This window comes from Protopterus annectens, chromosome 10.part0 (assembly GCF_019279795.1).
Source record: "Protopterus annectens isolate FY-2018-M chromosome 10.part0, PAN1.0, whole genome shotgun sequence".
NCBI classification, from domain to species: domain Eukaryota; kingdom Metazoa; phylum Chordata; order Ceratodontiformes; family Protopteridae; genus Protopterus; species Protopterus annectens.
Genome location: NC_056744.1, coordinates 1,836,745,701 through 1,836,756,299, shown reverse-complemented (window position 1 = coordinate 1,836,756,299; position 10,599 = coordinate 1,836,745,701). Strand labels below are relative to the sequence as shown.

The 10,599-nt window shown below is 31.3% G+C and overlaps 1 protein-coding gene across 1 annotated transcript in view; it reads left to right on the top strand.

The window, feature by feature from the left end:
- Positions 1–10,599, top strand: part of LOC122814088 (sulfotransferase 1C4-like) — a 345,308-nt gene that overhangs the window by 229,471 nt on the left and 105,238 nt on the right. The gene's annotated exons all lie outside the window — the stretch shown is intronic.

Genomic DNA, 10,599 nt, shown 5'->3' with positions numbered 1-10,599 from the left:
CTGGGTATCTGCTTTTTTGTTTGTTTGTTTTTTTTTTTGGGGGGGGGGTTGTCTACAACTTGCAGTTTTTTTACTATAGTTTTTTTTTAATTTTTTGAATATGATAATTCATCAAACATTACATAAATTTAAAATGAAAGAAAACATATAAACAATTTTACAAACTATAAACTGCAAACATTAACTATATACATTAGTGTCTATACAGGCAAAAGCTTTTTTATATTTAAGAACATTGTTAAGAAACAAAAAGTTATTTCATAGATCCTTGTCTGTTTTCTCAAATATTGCTAATATTTTCATCCAAGACTTATAGAGTGATGTAGGTCTGGTTGTTCTATTCTTCAGTATAGATATTTCCATATGTCCAACTGTTGAAGACAAGTTTCTAAATTCCTTAAATGTGGGAGAAGTCATACTTTTCCAGTGAATGGTGATAATTTTGCATGTTACTACCAACAATGACCATAGCATCTTGAAATCTTTTTTTGGCACACAATCCAGAATGGGAAAGTCGAATAAAATCATTGATTTTGTTATTTGATAATTATCATTAAAAGCAATTTGGAGAAAATAATTAATATTTTTCCCAGTACAGAGTGAGACATTTGCATTCATAAAAAATATGATGCCAGTCAGCTCTTGTCTTGATTTGACATCTCCAACATTGATTTTCACTAGCAAATATTTTGGTTAGTTTATGTGGTGCATAAAAACTTTTGTTTAAATATCTCCAAGTAAATAGTTGCCAATATATTGATAATGTTGTTTTTGAGGAACTTAAGATAATTTTTTTCTCTTCTTCATTAGGAGGGTGGTTGCTTATCTGTAAATAATAATTCCATTATGCGTCTGGATAATAAATTTTTGTTTTCTTAATAAGTTTACAAATATTAGATAGGTAGCCCTTTCCTTGACAAGGTTGTTTTGTGAGTATAATAAAATAATCAATGAATTTAGGAACATTTTGTCTAACTGTTGTTTGCATTTGTTCAGTTTTATTTATAAGATATTGTCTTAAATTTTGCAGGAGTAACCATGAATCATTATTTATATTATGTTTGTTAATTATTTGATCATTAGTTAATACTTTCTCTTGTTCTACTAGTTGATACCGATAGTTTATTGACCTTTTCTTTAATGTATTTATTTTTTGTGTTTGGAATGTATCAAGGATAGCGGGTGTAAAGGCTATTGGTAGAGTCAGAAAAATAACAAGAATTAATATTTGGGATTTTGTTTATATAGATATATATATATATATATATATATATATATATATATAGATAGATAGTGAGCAGTTTATTATTTTAACTTTATCTGTTTTTGTTATTAAATCATTAGATATATATATCCTGTCTATTCTAGAGTTGGTTTTATACCTATGAGAGTAAAATAAATAAATTAATGAATCCGGATCGGCAAAATCATTTATGTCGTTTAAGCACATTGTGTCTGTGAATTTTAAAAGTGCCTTTGATATAGGTAATTTTCTTCTTGTGGTTTTTGAGTCAGTGTCTTTATCATTTGTTATACAATTAAAATCTATTGCTATTATCAGGCTGCCTTTAGTTAAATTAATTATTTCTTCAAAATGATGTTTAACTGTTCCTAGTCCAAGTCCTGGTATCCAGTATAAATTTATTAAAATATATACTTTTCTATTTAATTCCATAGACACTAGACACAACATACCTTATGTATCATAATAGGTGTTGATTATTTTGGGAGATATGATTTCATTACGAATTAATATGACTACCCCTCTTTTCTTTTGTTTATATTGAGAGCTTGTTAGCACAGTGTAGTTATTAATATTTATACTTTTTATATCTATATCTAACAAGTGAGTCTCTTGTAGGAATACTATTTGTGGTTTATGTAAATTTATATGAATAGACTCCTCCTCTTATTACTATTGTTCAGACCATTAATATTTATGGATAAACATTTCATATTTTACTTTGTCTGTTTTATATGACAGTATATGGAAATAACTTTGTCTCTTGGTTTTGTTTTATAAAAATTTTTGATTTCGTATTGTTCATATATGTATTGAGTATTTTACTTGTAGACACCAAACCATTATAAAAAAACAAATGAACTACTAAATTTATTATTTCAACTCATATAATACAGTCCTTATCACTATGAGGTAATGTACCTCTTTGCCTGGCTAGTAATACTATCCAAGTAAACCTTCTAACCTCATGAATAGTATTTAGATTAAGCTATCTTTGACCTCAAAATCAATAAAATATTATTTACATAACTTAAAAGAATATAATCAGCTAGCAGATAAATACATAATAATGTATATGGAAATATTGTTATCTACAACTTTAATTCTTTATAACATATTTAGCATAGTAATAATGATTTAAATTTAAATATAAGTTTGTTTTCCATGCAGGATTCAAAAGGCAAAATTTCAAATGTATCATCCATTGTTACTTCAAAATCATTTAGTAGTTTACATGACATTCAGTATAATGCAGTTGTTTTTGAATCATAATAAAGATGTTCCAGAACTTGTATATGAAGCTTGAAGTAAATAGTTAAATCAGGTTTCAAGTTAATTTATATATTCCTCCCCCTCCCTCAAATGATTTAGATACATTTAAATATATCTGTTTTGTTTTATAAATGTGACAGAACAAATTAGCATTAGTAATAAACTTCTCAATAAATATTTCCTTCTGCATTAAAATGTTGAGTATATTTAAGGAACATCTTTATACCCCCCCCCCAAATATATTCTTCCAGGTAGAATATGTCATAGTTCAATCATTATTATTAGAAACATTTCATAAATGAATTAAAAAGTACTTTAAACTGTATATTTCAAAATTCGATAGTTATACTATGTAGTCTCTGTATAGGGTACTTCATTCATTTTCCTTCAAGCAAATATTTCAGAGAAGAAGTAGCATAATATAATAATTTATTCCTCTAATATATTTAAACAGCTGTTGTATTTACATCAATTGAAGTTTAGTTTGTTCACATTTTTCCTCCTTTCACAAAACAGTAAACTAATCAAGTCTGTATCATAAATGCATTTCTGCTGTTTACTGATATAACATATATTTAGAATTCATTTAAATTTTTAGTTTTCTAATCAGTTGTTAATGAGTCTCAGAATGCATCTACATATCAATAGATAAAACAATATCACAGAACAAATTAAACATTAGATCAATTAAGCTATGTGAACGTAATGCCTTTATGTAGGTTCCTATTGGGTTTAATATATGGACATCTCAATTAAAAGTCGAATTATATACTTACTAAGTCAAATAACATGAATTTCACCCTTTCAGTTGTATGGGCCAAATGACCAATAGCTATCAACAACAAAGAAAGGGCTAAGTCCTTACAAATGGTATTGATAACATTGTTATTAATCCAAATAGTTATTATTAGAAACTAAGTACTTTGACATAGCTGAAAAATGTTCATATTAAACATCTTAACCATGAAAACCATTAGTAATTGGATAGTGTAATATATGGCTTTGTTTTTTTTTTTTTGTTTGTTTTTTTTTTTAAATAAGTATACTAGATTCATGGAGTTTTAAAGATATATATTAAATCTAGAGCTAGGGGCATAATGTATATTAGCATGTGTAAGAACAAAGAGTGATGTTAATAAAGTAGTATCACTTCATTATGCAATTATTGCACATTCTGTTCTGAACATAATATTGTGAGAGATGATGATAGGAATCCCCTTTCTAGTGACATAACTGCAGATGTCTTGTACAAGAAAGCAGTCTCTCCATCTTGGCAGTTTAGTATCAAGAGCCTGTGTGCCCAATGAAATAGCAAGGCTTGGAACAAGCCATTTCCTCTTTTCAAGGAACCAGAGACATCTATATTACTAAAGGGCAGATTTTCTGACTACTCATGCAGATCCTGAGACTCATATATAAAACAAAAAGTAGCCTGACATACAAACATAAACCATGTCAGAACTGATTTATTACAGTTCTAATAGAATTGTAACACAAGCTTCCTGTATAAATATTCACCAATAACATATAATTATTTACAAAACTCCATCCAGCCATATTGGCAGTATCTCTTTTTGCTGTTAGCCTATTATTGCAATAATTGGGAATGAAGCCAAAGATTAATGAGGGATAAATACCCAAAATCTGGTACATATTTTAAATATTGCTGTAAATAATTAGATAGCATACATTTGCACTGTCTACTCCATGAATTGTGTTAAATGGAGGCAGTGTTGGCAACTATCACAGGCAAAAACCAGCTAGATTTATTGTGACCCCATCACCCCCAAACCAGTCGCAACAGTTGCTTGTGTCACATGACTCTAAAGTAAGCACAGATATAGTACACTAACACTGTTTAATATAGAGCCCTGTGTATTTCAATTACTGAGTTTACCATACTGCACATGTTCCTCTTTCCTTACGAGGATAAAACTCTCTCTGTTTGAGGAGAGATCGAAATAAACAGTACCTCAAAAACAAAAAAAAATGATTAATAATAATAAAAAAAAAACCACTGGTAAGAGGAAGCGTAAAGCTACTTAACAGAAATAGTTAAGCCTGTCAACCAGCAGACTTAAACACATTAGTAAAACAAGTATTACCTCGGCTCTGCAAGCCTCTTTATGAAACTTAACATCAGCAAAAAGTAAAGTTTTTGCAGCATCAACAGTAGAATACAAACATATAGATATAAGGTGATGTGTATTTTCTTAAAATAAAACACTTTGGATGACATATAAAAGTTTAATTTTAATAAACCTAAAAAACTACATAAGGACACGTTGTTTTTAAACAGCTACTGTACTAGGAAGTAAGTTCAGAACCACAGGGTCTCACAAGCAATGTTTTCCAAGCTCCAATACAACACAGCAGAAAGCTATAATCATGCATTCAAGAAAATCTCTCTCTCGCTTCCTTTCTTAACTGGCATTCAAACTGTCACCGCCTACCTTTTATCCAATTACAAGACAGTGCAAGGGAGAAGCCCAGAGTAGCTCACGCATGTTCAGTAATTTGTGTCCACATTACTAACGAGGGGCAGTTGCAAGACAAGGTTGGAGGACACAACGTTGCCATAGCAACACAAATCTCACCAGTCTTCAACAACCGACAACCAACGCAAAGCCACTATGAAAGGCAGCAGGGACAACAAGGAAAGTATCCAAGATGAACAACACAATGGCCATAACCCACAATCATGCCTTTAGCAAATGCACCAGAGTCCACACCACATGCCAGGGACTAAATCCCAGAGCCACAAAGCCCAAAAAAAAACAGACTCAGCATGCAAAGTGCCAAACTGACGACACTCAATGGAGGGGCAGGCTCCCCTTTTTCACGTGAGCTGTTTCACAGAGTCAAATGCATCTACTAGTTAGAAGGCACATATACACACATACTATTGACTGCAGTTGCCAATAGACTCTAACAAAAAATGTACAGTTTATGAAAATTAGATCAAAAACACAAGGCAAAACTGGAGGTAACATGCAAGACTAGGGACTGTCACATCTGCGGACCAACGGGTCCAATACTCTCAGTTTTTAATAAAAAGCAAGTCAAAATGAAATGGTGAGTCTGAGATATAATCTAAGGAGAATGCGCTTGCAGTTTTGCGCAAAGCCAGTCTTGTTAACAAATACTGACTCATCTGCGAGGTAATGTGGATGAGGTGAGATACCATTAATAGGAAGACAAAAAACAAAGCCATACTTCTTAAATTAACATATTCAAAGGTTTGAAACTGGTGGAGGGCACTTTATTAGATGGCTAGATAAACACATTTTTTTTAAACTGAAGCTAGAACTCTCCCCCCCCCCCATAATTGACAAAAGGACTAATTAAATTCACTTGTGCAGAGTGTAATACATCACTAGAGATATATTAATAAGTGGTTATGATAACAGAGCTGTTGCTTTAAGAAGCTAGCTCATTTCTGCATTTGTCACCTCTGCTTCATGATGGTATGATGCTGTTTTTAAGGGACAATGTACTTAAGCAGAGAGACGTTTCAGACTGGATTTGATGTCTGCAATGCTAGTGTTGCTTTATAAACATTGTAAATAACTTGAGAACCAGGCAGGAAGGAAAGGGTGATTTTTTTCCCCCTTTCTATAACCACTGTAAGGTTCATGTGACTGTTATGCACTGTTTGCAATTTAAAAAAAGATAGTTGTAGTTACTTTCATAACAATTCCGAAACGTAGTAGAACATAGAATTAATAGAAATATTCAGCTGCTCATTCCTATGAATGTTTTTTTAACATATTTAAACCTGTCGTTGCTTAGAAGGGCATATAATATTAAAATCTAAACATTAAGTAAGCATTTACCATGAGACTGTATCTAAAATATTTACATATCAGTAGAAGTACATTTATAATTGTTAATGCCCTAAATGTTTTATATATGGAAATCTCTATATATTGTCTTGTATGTTTTATCAAAAGAGTACAGAAGTAAATAATAAAAGACTTTAGGATTGAATTTGTTCAGTTACTTATAAATCAATTAGTAATTAGTAAATAACTGTAAAGGCATACCTGAAGTTGATTTTTTTTTTGCTTGTTAATCTGAAATCACTGCTCACGTTTTAACATCATGTAAAAAAACATTTATGTTTATTTGTCCTTCAGTTTTTTTCTTTTGTTCAACAGTCTTCCAGTTGCTTACTTCTGCATTCCTTTTTGGTGTGCTATTTGTCCACTTCATAGATTCTTCTTGTGTTAGTATGTTATTGTTGGAGAGAGATTTTATTGCTGAATCCACTGTTTCAAAGATTTTTATTCCCTCTGGGAGAAAGATTCTCAATCTTGCTGGAAACAAAAGATACGTTTTCAGTTGTTTCTTCTTTAGGATTTTTATTATTGGTAAGAATTCTTTTCTTTTGGAAAAAACTTTTACAGCATAATCATTGTCAAATCTGATTAGAGCATCTTTATATTTGATGGGTGAATTTGCCCAGGCATTTCTTAGGATAAGATCTTTGTCTTGGGTAGAAAAAAGTCTCACAATTATGGATCTTGGCTTATTTTTTGATTGAAGAAGTATTTCCAGAAGCTGTTAATGACCTGTGTGCACTTCTATGCCATATGAAAGGGCTTCAGGCAATTTCACTATATGTGGTATCCAAGTGGTAAGAAAGTTTATTATGTTGTCCCCTTATGTTTTCTCTGATAAACCATATATCCGGATGTTGTTTCTTCTTGTTCGGTTTTTCTATTAAATAAGTATTCTGCTTTAAAAAGAATTCTGCTTGATGTTCCCCTGTTAATAACCTTGAGTCAATGTCATTTAATGGCTGTTCCATAAGTGAAATTTGCCCTTAATGTTGTGTAAACATTTCCTGAAGTTGTTCAAGTTGTTGTGAGCATTTCTCCTTGAAATTATCTATTTTGTTATCCATCTTATCAATTTTAATTGTGAGTTCCTGAATATTAGAGATACGTGAGTGCAGTTCCTTTTTGATGGTAGAGTCCTGAGCTAAATTCTTAAGATGCCTCATGATGTATAGTTGATTGTAGTGTTGTTTTTCCAATAGGTAATTTGACAGGAAATATCCAAAGACAGTCAATGAAGTTTCTTCTGTAGATGCTCCAGGGTGATATAAAGATGTTAGTAGTAAAGATTTCCTAAAATTGTTCCTTATTTCCTAAAATTGTTCCTTATTTTATAAATTTCCTGTCAGGAATAGTAATGAAGTAAGAGAGCTGAGAGAAAGTGCTGTTATCAGATCCGCATCTTGGCCATGCCCCTCTGGGTATCAGTTTTGAAGGAATATTTTCCCTGAAACATTAACATTCCACCAGCATTACTGGTGGATCTGGACACATGATAGGCATAAAACAAAGTGCACCTCTCACAGTGTCTGTTTCTTTAAGAATTAAATGTTTTTCAGTAAACATGAGAAAATTGCTACATTGTCTCAAGATGCCCATATCCACCAAGCTGGCTCCAGAGAAGTTAAGAAATTGCATCTGCATACTGTCCATCCCTTTCATTTGTGAGCTACAAGGGGATGGTATATTGGCATTAGAAGGCTATTAATGCTGCTTTGTTTGTGCAGATTAATAAGGGGCTTTATTTTGTAAACAATAAAAGCTACTAAAATTGTATAAATAACAATGTTATCAGTAAGAAGAATTCTTTGCAACAATAACACTGAATGCATTTATAGTCTTTCCATAAATACTATTATATATTATAATGTATACAAACCCAGACTTATATTTTTTGTTAAATTTTCATAAACAAATTGTCATACCTTGATAACTATACAATGTAGATGTATATTATTAGAAAACTTTTGTTAACAGCAAGAAATTCCTCTCTGGATGCATGTTTATGGAGATATTTTCAGAAATATGAAAACATATGCTTGATTGCATAATTAATAATATTAACATCATTAAATATCTCTCAAGGTGTGCAACTTACAGTGCACATATCAGTGGCAGTTTTCTTAAACAATGTGTAAGGTTTCACCTGATGCCATGTGATCGTTTTTAAGTCACTTGTTTTTTGAAGTACTAAGTACATGTGGAAATACTGCTTATTGTCATAATTACTAACAAACAACATGCAGTATTTCCAGTATAGTGTGATATAAATGGACAGTGACAATTAATTTTCCTGTCTCCCTCTATAGCATTTCACACCATGTCCCTCGATACCTTGTGGGTCTGACAGTTATGAAAGTATGAACATAAATATGAAAATATAACTAAGAATTGGAAAAAAGTGATTAATCTCTCTACTGTGGGATATCCTACATTACGAGTCACAGAGTCATTCTGTTATTTATTCCTCCCCCTTTATAATACTGCCTGCTATTGGCTGGTAAGTCACTTAGTTAAAGAAGCCAGACACAAAAAAGGTTTGGATGACTTCAGGAGCTATGAGCGTTATTTGGACAAATACTAAAAAGGCACTATAGGCCTGAATGAGTTGCTTTGCCATGTAAAGAGACACTAGATGGTAATGTGTGTTTGCCTGCAGTGTGAATGTGCAGATTAGATTTTAATTTGTTATCAATGGTAACTCCTAATAGTTTTGTGTTAGCGATATTTTCAGTTTTACTTGTTATCAATGGTAACTCCTAATAGTGTCGTGTTAGTGATGTTTTCAGTTTTACTTGTTATCAATGGGAACTCCTAATAGTGTCGTGTTAATGATGTTTTCAGTTTTACTTGTTATCAATGGTAACTCCTAATAGTATCGTGTTAGTGATGTTTTCAGTTTTACTTGTTATCAATGGTAACTCCTAATAGTGTCGTGTTAGTGATGTTTTCAGTTTTACTTGTTATCAATGGGAACTCCTAATAGTGTTGTGTTAATGATGTTTTCAGTTTTACTTGTTATCAATGGTAACTCCTAATAGTATCGTGTTAGTGATGTTTTCAGTTTTACTTGTTATCAATGGGAACTCCTAATAGTGTCGTGTTAATGATGTTTTCAGTTTTACTTGTCATCAATAGTAACTCCTAATAGTATCGTGTTAGTGATGTTTTCAGTTTTACTTGTTATCAATGGTAACTCCTAATAGTATCGTGTTAGTGATGTTTTCAGTTTTACTTGTTATCAATGGTAACTCCTAATAGTTTTGTGTTAGTGATGTTTTCAGTTTTACTTGTTCTAAATGGTAACTCCTAATAGTGTCGTGTTAGTGATGTTTTCAGTTTTACTTGTTATCAATAGTAACTCCTAATAGTTTTGTGTTAGTGATGTTTTCAGTTTTACTTGTATTCAATGTTAACTCCTAATAGTTTTGTGTTAGTGATGTTTTCAGTTTTACTTGTTCTAAATGGTAACTCCTAATAGTATCGTGTTAGTGATGTTTTCAGTTTTACTTGTTATCAATGGTAACTCCTAATAGTTTTGTGTTAGTGATGTTTTCAGTTTTACTTGTTCTAAATGGTAACTCCTAATAGTGTCGTGTTAGTGATGTTTTCAGTTTTACTTGTTATCAATAGTAACTCCTAATAGTTTTGTGTTAGTGATGTTTTCAGTTTTACTTGTCATCAATAGTAACTCCTAATAGTATCGTGTTAGTGATGTTTTCAGTTTTACTTGTATTCAATGTTAACTCCTAATAGTTTTGTGTTAGTGATGTTTTCAGTTTTACTTGTATTCAATGTTAACTCCTAATAGTGTCGTGTTAGTGATGTTTTCAGTTTTACTTGTTATCAATAGTAACTCCTAATAGTTTTGTGTTAGTGATGTTTTCAGTTTTACTTGTTCTCAATGGTAACTCCTAATAGTTTTGTGTTAGTGATGTTTTCAGTTTTACTTATCAATGGTAACTCCTAATAGTTTTGTGTTAGCGATATTTTCAGTTTTACTTGTTATCAATAGTAACTCCTAATAGTTTTGTGTTAGTGATGTTTTCAGTTTTACTTGTATTCAATGTTAACTCCTAATAGTTTTGTGTTAGTGATGTTTTCAGTTTTACTTGTTATCAATGGTAACTCCTAATAGTGTCGTGTTAGTGATGTTTTCAGTTTTACTTGTTATCAATGGTAACTCCTAATAGTGTCGTGTTAGTGATGTTTTCAGTTTTACTTGTTATCAATAGTAACTCC